Genomic DNA, 13,840 nt, shown 5'->3' with positions numbered 1-13,840 from the left:
AACGTCAGAAGTTCAATATCTGCTCACCACGAGTTTGAAGAAAAGCGGCTTAATTGTTCAAGGTTGCGGGTGTTTTAATCAAGGCATGATCAAATACGTCGACAGCCCTGGCTGTAAATAATACATTAATGCCCATACAAAGGCAGCCCCACAGGCGGTGTGCGGAGCGGTAAGCACTGGGGGAATAATACATGTCCTCAGGTTATGCAGCACTTTTCTGCTGAGTCGACGGAGCGAGAGGAAGTTGAGGAAAAACGGCTCGCTATGAAGTTACAGAACTCTTCTCAAGGGTGATGGGAAGGCTGGCCAAAGTCACTCTTCAAAGGGACCCGAATATCCTCTGCTTCTCTCTGAGAGTCCAAACACAGGGGACGATTCAAACACTTAGCAGCATAAATGTTTATAGGAGCAGCCTCTTCCAGTCAATATGAGTGAAGAGTGATCTGGTTGGAAATACTGCTGCCTTTGTTCCTTGCTTGGCCCAGGCATCGCTCCTGAGGACCTGGGCCTTGGTTTTGCGTCTTTGATCATCATAGTCTCTTTCGTCTTCTGTTTTGGTCTCGATGTAAAGGGACAGGGCTTTTCGATTGTTTGCATCTCGTTCGCTAAAGTCATGATGCAACGGCCTGTGTGTTGTTTGCCAGTGTTGTTTGGCAGAGATAGTGTTTGGCAGTGCTCGGCGTTGGCTCAGATCTGTAGATAAGAGTTTATATACAGACAACGCCATAAGTGAGGTCTTGACCTGAACGATTTAGTTTTGCAAACAATAGGTTTAATTAGAAAGGAGGGTGGATATAAATGGGTGCCAACCGACTACATACTGTATTTGTGACCCCGAACCACAAAACATAAGTCGTAAGTGTAATTGTTTGTTCGGAAATTGAGATTTATACATAATCTGTAAGTGGAATAAATAAGCTTTTCATTGATGCATGGTGCAATAGTTGGCTGAGATACAACCATTTGAAAATCTGGAATCTGAGGGTTCAACAAAATCAAAATAATGAGAAAATTGCCTTTAAAGATCTTTGCAGTGCACATCACTAAACAAGCATAAAGTTTTGATGCATTTACAGTAAGAAAATGGAAAAAAAATGTCTTCATGGAACATGTCCTTTACTTAATATTATTCTCTGTTTTGGCATAAAAGTAAAATCAATCATTTTGACCCTCTTCAATGTTTTGTTTTTTGGCTATTCCTAAAAATATACCCGTGCAATATAAGACTTTTTTGTGATCCAGGGTCACATATTACTCCCTTTTCAATCATTTCTGGGGTGCGTTTCCCAAAACCATTGTTAGCAAACTAAGGTCGTAAGTTCAGTCGTTACAAACATAGTTTGTTGATTTGGCGTTTCCCAAATCCGTCGCTCCAACGAACATTCGAAAACTGTGTTGCAAACCTGAGCACTTGCAACTACACCTCTTTAGCTGTAGTTAAAAACATAGTTCCTGGCTGTGTTCTATTCCCACTTACCCCCCATGCCCTATTTGTTTAGAAGATTCTAACATTCAAAGTTGGAATTTTTAAAAGCATTAAGGTAATCTCTCTTAGCTGTAATTTGCTTTCAAACTATTTTCAAAGTTCAGTTTTAGCGATCTTCATGTTTACAATTGTGCTCCGTGTGTGTGTGTGTGATCAGTACTTGAGCAGCATCAGCTGTGTGTAGGCAATCAGTCAGGATCAGGAAGCGGTTGTGTGTGTATTGCTTAACTGGGATCTGTAGTCCATAACATGGCGGATTTGTGGTTTGTGTGAGTGTGAATGTTTTTCAGCAACCTCTGGTGGTTATCAACCGCTGGTGATCATGACAAGATGCTTGAATTTGTTTAACAAAAAAAATAAATTAAATAATAATAAAATAATAATAATAATACAAGGATAAATTACATTATAATGTATGTATGTATGTATGTATGTATGTATGTATGCATGCATACACATGCATACATACATACATACATACATAAATACATTATATATATTTGTGTGTGTATATATATATATATATATATATATATATATATATATATATATATATATATATATATATATACATATATACATATATACATATATATACATATAACAAACTCTCTATGATGACTCTAAAATGACTGCTTTATATATATATATATATATATATATATATATATATATATATATATAAAGCAGTCATTTTTAATTATCTGTATTTGACAATTTCATAATGTTTACATTTCAAACATTTATTTAAAAACACTGAAAAGTTAATGACTTCCAATTACATATACAGTTTTGTCATGACAAATCTTTAAGAAATTTAGAATAGTAAACAACATAAAACATTGTTGATGTTTCTTGGCGACATAGAGAGTTTGTTATTGACACAAAGCAAGTACCAAGACTCACTACTGCCATTATATTGACAAAGAATATTCTATAATCTGTTTGAGATTATAACAGTGCAAACATACACTGTTAAAACTTTTTGTAAATTACACAGTATTTAACTGTAATATGAACTGTATTTTACCATTTATGCAGTATTTTAAAGTTGCACTTTTGAAAATACTGCATACTTTAAGGTAAATATAAACAATATGGTGAATACATACACAGCAAGATGTATTGCGCTGTAAATGTAAACACAGTATTCTTGCTGTAATTGATATACAGTAAGTTACTGTAGAACTGCTGACAGTAAGTTGCTGTAGATTCAACAGGACATTGTTAACAGTGTAATATACATGAACTTCTCATAGCAGATAGATCTACACACAGGTGGAGCTATGGCGGAGGAGGGTATCCAGGCATATCTGCAATAGCACAAACAAAATCGAGGTACGTTAATGTTGAGAAGCAAGCTCATTGGAAGCTGAGGCGAAGGCAACTAATCACCTGGGCCATGAACTTATGTGTTCAGAAGCAGATTAAATCGATAATCAGCTTACACAGCCAATGAAGTTTTGTGACCAGACTGTAATTGTAACTATTTTCTATTTTAATATAATAAGATACCTTTTTATGAACCCAATAAACAGACATAAGCAGCCAAAAAAAAAAAAAAAGAGAGTTCTGTTAATTTTATGTAGCGGCTGTGTGCAATCCGTTTGCTCACTCTTTATTTTCTATCAAGCTTTTATATGAAGGAGAACATGATAGGCAGGAAAGGTTAGAGATAAGTTTAAAGAGATGTATCCATCAATTAGTAATCAGCCTAGTGGTAATTAACAATCTCCAGTCTCCACTTAGCACAGCTTTACAGTTTCTTGGTAATATTGATTAGACTCAAAAGCAAGTCAATAGGAATCCCAGATGAGAGAACTACAGTAATGCATATGAATAAACAACAGTAGATAACTGTCTGTCATGACTGAAATGAATCCTATATTCTTTAAAACTACTCTGTTGTACAAGACCGGATAAAGAACTCAGAGGCTCCTGGGCACAATGTCTTGTAGGCCCCCCACCTGGTCGCACCCCTATTGTTAAATTAAAAAATAAGAATAGCATAATATTTTTCAAATAAAATGAATCTATAATATATTGCCCGCATTTTTAAAGTAAAGGATATACAGTACATTTATAATCTAGTCTACAGAGATTTAACACATTTTTAAAGCATTTAAAGCACACTTTGAACAAATAAATACTAATAAAACTTGTGAAAATTAATGGATTTTAATATACTTGTTCAAGTTCACTGAAGTAGAACAAAATAATAATATTTAATGGTATTTTTAATGTCTTACTTCTACATACATATAATGCATATGATTTAGACAACCCAAGCTCATTCTAAAAATGTAGCCCCGCGGACGTTTCTGGAGACTGCGATTTACGCGGATGGAGGTACATATGGCCGCATTCCGTTTTTTCAAGCGAACGCTATGGGGCAGTGTGATGCCGCTCCTTTTCGTGCTCGCCGACTTACCGCTCACCTCCATCTGGAGGGCTTTTCTGCCCTTTTCTGTTTGTCGTATTACATCGGTGGAGCGGAGGCCCGGAGGAGGAGGAGCCGGCTGCGGTGACGACCGGGTTTCGAGTCCGGGGAAGAGCGGTTCTAGAAATCAGGTAAGACAAAAAACAGAATAAAAAAATAAAGCGAACGAGTTCGTAACAGGGCGAGAATGCGGTGAAATTCGAAAACGCGGTCAAAATTGGACGAGGGCTTTTCTTTTTCTGGATGGCTTTTGTAAATCGTCGCTCGGGTTTAGGAAAGAAGGAGGAGGAGGAGGGTGGCTGGGTTGGCCAATTGGCCGGCCGCCCAGTCAATTGTTCAGTCATTTGGTCAGTCAGTCAGTGGACAAACGGTCGCTCGACAGCAGCCTTCGGCGGCTTTTTACGCGAAAACAGCACGAGCGCTAACGATGCACGCTCGTAACAGACATTTGATATGCAAAAGCGAGCACAGCGGTCTCTCGCAGATCCGGGAAAACAAAAACTGCACAAATACGTACCTGGGGAGTATTTCGCGGTCTCCAGAAACGTCCGTGGGGCTACATTTCTAGAATAAGCCTGGGTTGGATTTGGATATAACACCTCTCCAATCCAGTTCTATGAATCTGAGTCTTCTATAATACACACACTTATTAATGATTCATACTTGTCTACCTCATGATGAAGAGTAGGCAAAATCTAAAATGCAGTGGGAGGAAAAATTTGTTCATCAGACGCTGGATTCGAACCGGGTTCATAATCGCAGCAAAACAAGTTGCCATGCGATTTACGAGCTACATCACTCACGCTGCTGTGTGTCACGCTATTTAGTTATGTTGTGTCTGTCAATCAAACGTAAATCACTCAATTAGCTTATTCCAACAAGGTGTGCTATTTGCATTTAGCCTAAATAGACACTCCAAAATCGGCATTTCCCCCCCTCGCAGGGGCCCCAAGTGCTCTGTGCCCATAATGCCCGGTTAATCCGGCCCTGCTGTTGTATTATTGACAGTTCTACAGTTGACACAGTGAACATCAGAATAAACAAGCTGCAGTATTCCAAACTGTAAGCAATCTATTTTCTATTCCACACAACATTATCTCTTTTTTTTTTTTTTTTGGTCTGTTGGTTTGTAAACTTTATCACTGGTGTTTACTGTAACAGTAAAGCTGTAGTGCTGCATCTGGCTCATCTTTATTCAGTTTTGGATACTGGACTATAATGTCAAGTGTTGTGACCATTAGCCAGTGATTATTATCTGCAGTCATCAGTGCTTGCTCAGCAGCAGTACTGTAATATGCTGACTTCACACTGGAAGTTTGTATCCTCTTTTTTTAGTTGCATTCACTTTATTTTATAATGATGTAGGCTGACTCGAGCAGGGTTGAATGTTGTGGTTACAGATTTTCTTCTCCAAAGAGGAGCTGATGTCCAAAAATACTCAATATGCAAAAACGGGGATATTGCATAAGAGCAATAAAAGGACAAAGTGTTCCTTTAAAGGGTAGGTTGAAAATAACTGAATTAGAAGTGGACAGGATTTACAGACCCGATGGTGTATTTATGGTAAAATAACGGATATTTAGTTACAGAAATTTAACAGAGATTTCAATTCAAGGAAATTTCTGTAATTTAACGGCTGTTATTTTAATTTTTTTTTTTTTACGGCACCCCAGCTACTGGAAATAAACCATAAAATTACGAATTTATTTTTACAGTGCATACAAATAATACAGAGAAAAATAAGCCTATAAAATAACAGAAAATGTACTGGCAGCCTATTATCAGGTTTTCGCAGCATACTATACAACAACATCTCAGACAATGTATCCCTTCAAAATATTAAATATATTCATAAAAGTCACCTTTTCAACATTTTCAGATTAAAAGTTGTTGGAGGAAAGACCAAGGTCCCATAATGCAGTTAAGTAAATAAGTGGGGAAAAAAGTTACTACTCATTACAAAATAAAATCTATAAACAAATCTTAGTTTAATCAAAACAAATCCACTTGATTCCTGTATCCTATGACATTAACCTTGTAAAACTTTTAACTGCTGTCTCCTTAAACATTTAGATAGATTTATCCATAAATGAACAGCAGAAAACAGTTTCTCTCCTATTATCTACCTGCAACACCTAAGTCTCACATGAACAGCGTTAAAGAAAGAAAAAAGCAAAGAAATTATACATGAAATAGAACAAGAAATGTCACTGCCTTATACAGTTGAATTCAGAATTATTAAACCCCCTGAATTATCAGCCTCCTGTTTATTTTTTCCCCAATTTCTGTTTCAAGAGTTCACACTTAGATATTGCTTGACAGCTGTAAGCAGGTTTGGCATGCTGTCCCGGGAGAGAACCCTGAGCTCGGAGATAGTTGAGCCCAGGGCTCCCGCCAGGTCCATAGAGCATGTGAGGGGAGTACGAGATCAGGTGGTTCTCGAGAGCTCCCCTTTTTGTAAAGGAGAAAAGGAGGAGAAAGGGGTGGATGGGGGGTTTCTTCGGAAAACGAAGATAAGGGAGTAATGTCTAGCTAGGCTACTTATAGTGGGTTAGGACAGATCTGATTGGCTAACTAATGAGTGTAGATAGGTGGCCAGCTGCTGTCAATTATATCACGTGCTCCTCTCGAAATTAGTTTAAAAACTTCACTTAACGGATTGAAGATTTTTTCAACACATTTCTAAACACATTTTTATAACTCATTTCTAATAATTGATTTCTTTATCTTTGCCATGATGACAGTAAATAATATTTGACTAGATATTTTTCAAGACACTTCTCTACAGCTTAAAGTGACATTTAAAGGCTTAACTAGGTTAGTTAGATTAACTAGGCAGGTTAGGGTATTTAGGCAAGTTATTGTATAACAGTGGTTTGTTCTGTAGACAATTAAAAAAATATAGCTTAAAGGTGCTAATAATGTTGACCTTAAAATGGATTAAAAAAAATTAAAAACAGCCTTTATTCTAGCCAAAATGAAACAAATAAGACTTTCTACAGAAGAATAAATATTATCATACATACTGTGAAAAAAAAAAAATCCTTGTTCTGTTAAACACCATTTGGGAAATAATTTAATCAAAGGGGGGCTAATAATTATGACAACTGTGAATGTAAAGGAAACATCAAAAAGTGCTTCTCAAAAAATATATATGTCTTTCTGTTATCCCCTGCAAATAAACACTTTAAACAACACGAATAATACAAAGTTATTGACAAATTTAATATTCTCTTACATTCATAATCCAAAGTTCGTTCATTCATTCATTCATTCATTCATTCATTCATTCATTCATTCATTCATTCATTCATTCATTCATTCATTCATCCAATCATTTATTCATTCGTTTATTCATTCATTCATTCATTCATTCATTCATTCATTCATTCATTCAATCATTCATTCAATCATTCATTCATTCATTCATTCATTCATTCATTCATTCATTCATTCATTTATTCATTCATTTTCTTTTTGACTTAGTCCCTTTACTAATACGGGGTCGCTATGGTGGAATGAACCACCCCAAAATTGCTAGATGTAATTCACACATCTGAGAAGAAAGGTTTAAACAGTGAGATATAAACTCACTAGAGGGAGGGATATAAAAAAACTCAATTATGAAAAAATTCAATAACAGAATCAAACATAAACTAGTGCAAATATAGGCATTAAATAAAATCCATCTCATTATATATGTAGGTGGACCTGAAAATAAGTGCATCTGTTTTTTGTTTTTTTTCCCGCACCACTCTAGAGATTGTTGATCACATTAGAAAAGCATGAGTAGGATTTAAACAATTATTTGATTGATTTCAATACATAACGTCAGGGCTTTTTGTTTATGCTTATGAAATTAACCTCTCATAAAGGACTTATTAATATTCAGCACACTCTGATTATGGATTTTTTCAACCCGTACAGTGCAGTGGAACTTTAATCATGCAAGCGACTTCAATCATGGCACGTTTGACATTTTTTTTGGGAAGCATTATGAACAAGTACTGCAAGTGTGTTTTTTAATTCCCTTTGAGTTCACAACGAATCGAGTCAAATTATTAAAGAATATATACAAATAAACCGTTAAGATTTCAATTTACACACGCTTCCATCTGAATAGTGCCTTTGAAAGAGAATGAAAGAAACAAAGTATGTTGCCTCTCGATACAATCTTTTTATTGTTTGCTCTGCTCTTTTTCCATTACAGCAAACCTGGCTTCTCTTCCACCCTTATCCAGTGCTCAGTCCTACAATTGCTTTTTGAATGAAATAGGACAAGTTTTCATCCATTTTTAATTGAAATGCAAACTACAGCAGTGGGTCACAGCAACAGCAGCGCCTTCACTCCCCGATGATAAAGGCTGCAGCTATTTGTCTGGCTATCAGCTTGGTCATGTGTGTAATTGCCTTTTACCATTCTCTGGCCACAAAAAGCACCAGAGTGATGCATGCTGAGAAGAAGCCAGCGGAAAACTGCACACAATACAACCAGAAGATCCCATACGGACGATGAGGATGGTTTTGGGTGAGGGAGACCATTTTTAAAAAAGAAAATATGTGTCTGATGATAATATTTCAGATTAAAGTTTTCTTTCGGAAGCATCTGAAATGATGGAGAGGAATGGATTAAGGTAGAAAACATAATTGGACAAATAATAGAAGCTTGTGTTGTAATTTAAGTCATTTAAAACCCAGTTGTGCAGTATTTGGGTCTTAGTTTAAAAAATCATTTATTAATTGTTTGTTTTTGGGAAGTTTTAATTGTAATATATTGATTTTGATATATTGTACGTTTTAAGACAAGATGCAAGCTTGTAATTCCACAACGTAATTAAAAGACATTTGTTATATAGCAACAAAAGGATGTGTTTTCCATTGTTACAAATGTTTAACATTTTATCCAGTCCCACTTTACATTAAGTGACCTCAACTAATATGTTAAACTGAAATTAATCATTTGTTACAATGTACTTATTACATGAATACATGTTTTTACATTGATTTGCTTGATTAAATGCATTTATGTAATTATAATGTAACCAAATTCTGTAATTAAACATATAACTTCATGGTTGGTCTCACTTATACTTAACCCATCCCTAAACCTACCCATACCATCAAACCTGTCCCTACTCTACCCTCAGTAACACCAAAAGTGATCTGCACTACATTATAAACAGTACATGCATTGTATTTATTTTTTATTTTTTAATACATGTAGTTAAGGCCACTTAATATAAAGTAGGACATTTTATCCAAATAATGAACAGGTATACAGTAAAAGGCAGAACTGACAGTTTTATTCTTTTTTCCCCCGAATATTTTTATAATAAAGAAAGCAAGGACCTCTTCAAATTTCCTATATATCTTTTCTCTATATTTTCTTTCTACTATAAGATTTCTTTAATTTTCCTTTATTATTATTATTATTATTATTATTATTATTATTATTATTATTAGTAGTAGTAGTAGTAGTAGTAGTAGTAGTAGTAGTAGTAATATTTTAGGGTGAATATTATTAACTGCCTAAATAAATAAATAAATATATATATATATATATATATATATATATATATATATATATATATATATATATATATATATATATATATATATATAGTTGAAGTCAGAATTATTAGCCCCCCTGAAATATTAGCCCCCCCACCCCACAACCCCCCACCCCTCCGTTTATTTTTCCCCCAATTTCTGTTTAACGGAGAGAATATATTTTCTGCACATTTATAAACATAACAGTTTTAGTAACTCATCTCTAATAACTGATTTATTTTATCTTTGCTATGTTGACAGTAAATAATATTTCACTAGATATTTTTCAAGGCACTTCCATACAGCTTAAAGTGACATTTAAAGGCTTACCTTGGATAATTAGGTCAACTAGGCAGTTATTGTTTATCGATGGTTTGTTCTGTAGACTATTGAAAACAATATATAGCTTAAAGGGGCTAATAATTTTGATCTTAAAACGGTTTTTAAAAAAAAATAAAAACTGCTTTTTTTTCTAGCTGAAATAAAACAAATAAGACTTGTTCCAGAAGAAAAAATATTATCACACATACTGTGAAAATTTCCTTGTTAAACATTATTTGTGAAAATAGTAAAATAAATAAATAAATTCAAACATGGTCTAATAATTCTGACTTCATCTGTGAATTATATATATATATATATATATATATATATATATATATATATATATATATATATATATATATATATATATTTATATATATATATATATATATTTATATATATATATATATATATATATATATATATATATATATATATATATATATATATATATGTTTTTTTTTTTTTCACTGTTGTACAATGTCTAGTATAATTAACCTACAATAGTTAAGCCTTTAATTTTCACTTTAAGATGAATCCTAATGCAACACAAAATATTTCTAGTAAAATATTATGTACTGCCATCATGGCAAAGACAAACATAATTAGCTATGAGAAAAAAATTGTTATTGTGTTGAAATTAGAAAACAGTTATTATTTTTGAAACAAATCGCTACATTAAACAGCACTTGGGAAATAATTTTAGATGAAACCAAATTTCACAGAACGGCTGTCAATTTTGCTTTCAATTGTGTGTCAAAGAACAACACACTCTAATGGTGATTTTACATTTGCATAAATTTGTACAACATTATTTGTACATTTTTACAAAGTCTGCTTAAGGTCTGCTCAGGTTTGGGGTGGTCCTTCATGCATACTTAAAAATAAAGAAAAGAAAATGCTTGAACTTCATGGTACAAATTCATACAAATCTGCACCTCATTACATTTCTCACCAGGTCAGGTTTGAAGGAATGGCTCTAATATAGGACTGAAGCCTGGAATACGCAGGATACTTTTCAAACCTTAACTGATTTTATTACCACTGGAGACCACCACAGATGATTTCATTCTGATTTTAATATTATAATTGTTTTCATGTACACACTACATCAGGGGTCACCAATCTCGTTCCTGGAGGTCCGGTGCCCAGCAGGGTTTAGCTTAAACTTGGCTCAACACACCTGCCTGGGTGTTTCAAGTATACCTAAGACCTTGATTAGCTTGTTCAGGTGTGTTTAATTAAGGTTGGGGCTAAAATCTGCAGGACACCGGCCCTCCAGAAACAAGTTTGATGACCCCTGCACTAGATGATTCAGCCAGATCACAAGCCGACACACCTGCTGATTTTAGTAACGTTTTTACAGTGGCAATTCCACAGAAATGAGAGCTCGCAAAAATGTATGCCACCAACTGAGAAAAAACAAACAAACAAAAAAAATCTGACTGATATTCGCCAGCTGGCTCTACTGGTAAATGAAGCCAAAAAACGGTGGTCTCCTATGGTTAAAAAATCAGTTAAGATTTAAAAATTATCCGGTGTGTTCCAGGCCTCACCCCTGTATGGGAGATATTCTTTCTCGCCTAATCTGATGAGAAATTTTATGAGGTGAGGATTTGGTATTAATTTGTACAATGAGGTTTATGCATTTTTATCATTATTTCTTTCTAAAATATGCATGAAGGGCCACACAAAACCTAAATATGTAGGCATGAAAGTACAATTCATCTTTTTTGTCACAAATCCACTTTCTTGACATGTTTGGGGCAGCCATGTTTCCAACACAATCTCACGACAATTTGTATTTTTTGAAACTTTTTGATTTAGTGGCTAATTCGTATGAATTCGTACATTCTAATTTGTACAATTTAGTACGATTTGCTCATGCCTCAGTGACGGTTAGGTTTAGGTGCCACGCCTCTTTTTTAAAATCGTACAATTTCGTATGACTGAACTCATACAAATTCATACGAATTAGCCACTAAACTGACAAAACATAAAATACTCACGTTTTCTTGTGAGATCAGGCTGTATGTTTCTGCTTTTGACCTTATTCTTCAATGCGAAAGTGTGCTCGTTTTTTTGTGATTATTTTAGAACTTCCGATTTAGTTGGCTAAAGAAGGCAACTAACTAGGAATAATAAACGGCAGAAAACAAGTGTGTTTATGACTACACATAAAAAAGTCGAATATTTTAATAAACAAATATCCGTTGGTAACATCAAGTAGAACATCTAAAAAAATGTTATTTGTTTATTTATAAACTAATTTCGAGAGGAGCACGTGCTTATGATTGATTGCACCTGGTCCAGATTAGCTAACACTGATTTACCAATCAGACGACTCCTTAACCACTATAAATAACCAGAGTATTTTACTTCAGCCATCTTCGTCTTGAAGAATCCCCCCTTCCACCTCTACTCCTCCCATTTCCTTGTCAGGGCAGCACGGAGGCCTAGTGGTTAGCACCACGGCCGCACAGCAAGAATGTCACCGGCTCGGACATTACCTGGCCAGGTCGGCGTTTCTGTGCGCAGTTTGCATGTTCTCCTCGGGTTTTCACCGGGCTCTCCGGTTTCCTCCCACAGACCAAAAACATGTAACATAAGTAAATTGACAAATCTAAATTGACAGCTAAGACACTCCATAGCACTCCATATCTACTTCCACCATTATCAAGCAGGGGAGTTCTTGAGACCTACCTGAACTCAGACTCCCCTCTTGCCCTGCAACAGGGGGGAGCCCCAGGCCCGAGAATCTCACGAGTTCAGGGCTCTCTCCAGCATGCCAAATACGCTCTATAATCAATCATCAGCTAAGGGCGAACTCTTGAAACATCTAAAATTCAATGGAAGTGAATGAGACCGAAAGTGACCAAAATGATTTCAATGGTTGCGCCAAGGCGATGCAGTGGCGCAGTAGGTAGTGTTGTCACCTTACAGCAAGAAGGCCGCTAGTTCGAGCCTCGGCTGAGTCAGTTGGCGTTTCTGTGTGGAGTTTGCATGTTCTCCCTGCGTTCGTTTGGGTTTCGTCCGGGTGCTCCAGTTTCCCCCACAGTCCAAAGACATGCGGTACAGGTGAATTGGGTAGGCTAAATTGTCCGTAGTGTATGAATGTGTGTGAATGTGTGTGTGGATGTTTACCAGAGATGGGTTGTGGCTGGAAGGGCATCCGCTGTGTAAAAAACGTGCTGGATAAGTTGGCGGTTCATTCCACTGTGGCGACCCCGAATTAATAAAGGGACTAAGCCGACAAGAACATGAATGAATAAAGTTTTGGCGATAAGCCACGAGTTATGTTGAGCTCTGAGGTAAATGTTCTGTGACCTATTGTAGGGATGTTGTCTAGTGTGCATTTATGCGTTCACAAGATGTGGCTTTGAATGGCAAATTTAAGGGTGGAAAGCAAGCTACAGAATCAGTGCTATCAGGCTAACATTAGCATTTTCCAAGATTCATTCATTCATTTTCCTTTGGCTTAGTCCCTTATTTATCAGGGGTTGCCACTGCAGAATGTATTAAAAAGTATTCCAGCATATGTTTTTCACAGTGGATGCCCTTCCAGCTGTAAGCCAGTAGTGGGAAACACACATACACACTCACCTTCATACACTAAAGCCAATTTAGTTAATCCAATTCACCTATAGTGCATATCTTTGGACTGTAGGGAAAAATGGAGCACCCAGAGGAAACCCATGCCAACACGGGGAGAACATGCAAACTCACAGAAATACCTACTGGCCCAGCCAGGACTCAAACCAGCGACCTTCCTGCTTTAAAGCGACAGTGCTAACCACTAAGCCATTGTGCCACCATTTTCCAAGATCCCCCTTTTAATATCTTCAAGCATATCGTACTAACAGGAAGACCTATTCTCTACAATCAGACAAAAGCAGAAGTCACTGCAGGAGATGGAGAAGCAGATGCTGTGCTGGTATTGATCTTCTCAAGGTCAGAGCAGGCATGAACTTCACCCTCAGGAGAATTCACTCCGTCACCTTGACCGTGAGCCAACACCAGTCATCTGACCTCTGACCGGC

General features: G+C 36.0%; 1 long non-coding RNA gene across 1 annotated transcript in view; it reads left to right on the top strand.

Annotated features, from left to right (window-relative positions):
* The window catches only part of LOC141376064 (uncharacterized), a 42,302-nt gene extending 33,512 nt beyond the window's left edge, over positions 1-8,790 (top strand). Inside the window, exon 2 of the long non-coding RNA XR_015499105.1 lies at positions 8,137-8,790. This is a non-coding gene — a long non-coding RNA (uncharacterized LOC141376064). The remainder of the gene's footprint in view (positions 1-8,136) is intronic.
* Positions 8,791-13,840: the final 5,050 nt, after the last annotated feature.

Source organism: Danio rerio, chromosome 9 (assembly GCF_052040795.2).
Source record: "Danio rerio strain M-AB ecotype USA chromosome 9, GRCz13ab, whole genome shotgun sequence".
NCBI classification, from domain to species: Eukaryota; Metazoa; Chordata; class Actinopteri; order Cypriniformes; family Danionidae; genus Danio; species Danio rerio.
This window is presented reverse-complemented; position numbering and strand designations above follow the sequence as displayed.